The sequence below is a fragment of the Mesitornis unicolor genome, unplaced genomic scaffold (genome assembly GCF_000695765.1).
Source record: "Mesitornis unicolor isolate BGI_N332 unplaced genomic scaffold, ASM69576v1 scaffold10767, whole genome shotgun sequence".
Lineage (NCBI taxonomy): Eukaryota > Metazoa > Chordata > Aves > Mesitornithiformes > Mesitornithidae > Mesitornis > Mesitornis unicolor.
In genome coordinates this window covers 1,427-2,995 of record NW_010197138.1, presented here as the reverse complement: position 1 = coordinate 2,995, position 1,569 = coordinate 1,427, and the positions used below count along the sequence as shown (strand labels likewise).

Genomic DNA, 1,569 nt, shown 5'->3' with positions numbered 1-1,569 from the left:
TTGGTGGAGCCTCGAGGTTCGCCCTCACCCACCGCCGTGTGAGGAGACGGGAAATTTGGAGCAAAACCCATCGATTCTGGGCCACCTCGCTTCCCCAGCCTCGCTGCGCATTTAGGGACCCGGCTCCTAGCCCCGCTTGCTGCGCTAAAATAAAACTTAAAAAAAAATATATATATATACGCAAGGGATGAATATTTATCTGTGGGTGGCAAGTGACAGATGCTGGGGCGAGGATCCTAGGATACTTGAGTTTGATGAAGCTAATAACTTGAATAGATTAATGAGAAACATCCTTCCCAACAGTTGCCTCCCCTGGGCCATCGCTACCCAGCCCCCCCAGTTCCTTGTACCCCAAAACACCAAGTTCGTTAAGGTTCAGTGTCCAAAAGGGTGGAGATGCCCAACTTTGGTGTTTTCCAGCTAGAATGGAGATGGGCAACTGGGAAAAGGCCGTGGGCCTCTGGGTCCTTGCAAGAGAGTTGGTTGAAAGTGCAATTTCAGGTGGGTTCAGTCGCTGCCTGACTGAAATGGGGGTAAAATGTTGGGGTGGAGGAGCCCAGCTGGGGCTCCAGGCTCCTGAATGTGCTTGGCCACAGGTACCAACACTCCGCATGTCCCCAGCACGGCCACCCCCTGCTCCTGGGACGCTTTGCAGAGTCCCTGGTGGGGCACGTTTTGCTCCAGACCCTGCCCTTTACTCCCACTGATCCTCCCAAAATTATAAACACAGCTTTTCAGCCCCCAAACACCGAGAAGCCGGGCTGGCCTGACAAGATGGAAGAAAAAAAAACCCCAATTTGCTTCTGGTAGGTTCTCAAAAATGGCAAAACTGCTGGTAAACCACCCCAATTTGGAGATGCACCCCATCTTTCCCAAAAAAGCCGCTGTGGGGAAACGCGTGCCGGGGCAGGGGGCACGTGCGTGCCCAGGGACAGGACCAACCCTGCAACACCCGGCCCTCGGGGACCTGTGGTTTGTGGAGACTTCTGTCACCTCCTCCAAACTGCCCTGGGAAGGGATGGGTGCGGGTGGGGGGCACGCAGAGACCCCCCCACGCCCCTTCCCGAATGCTTTGGAGGTGGGAGAGCGCGGTTGTTTCTCCGGCCGAGCTTTTTAACGCGAGCGCAGGACTGCTGGGATTGCAAACACACGCTCGGCAGATTCCAGCCCAGAGCCCAGCGCTATGCCAGGCAGCTGAAACAAAAGGTTGCAGCTCTGTTTTCCTTCAGGGGAAAGCCACCAGCGCAAAATTCTCATCCAAAAAAAAAACCCATCCATAAATCCTTCCGCCTCTCCCTTCGAGGGCACAAAAAGCAGCTGCAGGTAATGCCTTAATCTTGCCACCCTCTCTAACCACCAAGCAGCAAACTGGGGTTTCTAGAGAAAGGTCTTGCAGCACCTTTCAGGAAGGCTGCGATGGAGCTCAGCAACGCTGCGATTTCCTTAACGTAGCCATCCTGGAAAATCGTAACGCCTTCAAAATAACGAAAACTAAAGGTAAAAACCTGCTTTAGACAGACACGTTCCCCAGCAAAACAGAGGGGAAGCAGCAGCGAATGCCCCCGGCTG

The 1,569-nt window shown here is 54.1% G+C and overlaps 1 protein-coding gene across 1 annotated transcript in view; it reads right to left on the bottom strand.

Moving 5' to 3' along the window:
* Nucleotides 1–1,569, bottom strand: part of LOC104543975 (junctophilin-3) — a 14,971-nt gene that overhangs the window by 12,016 nt on the left and 1,386 nt on the right. The window lies entirely within an intron of this gene.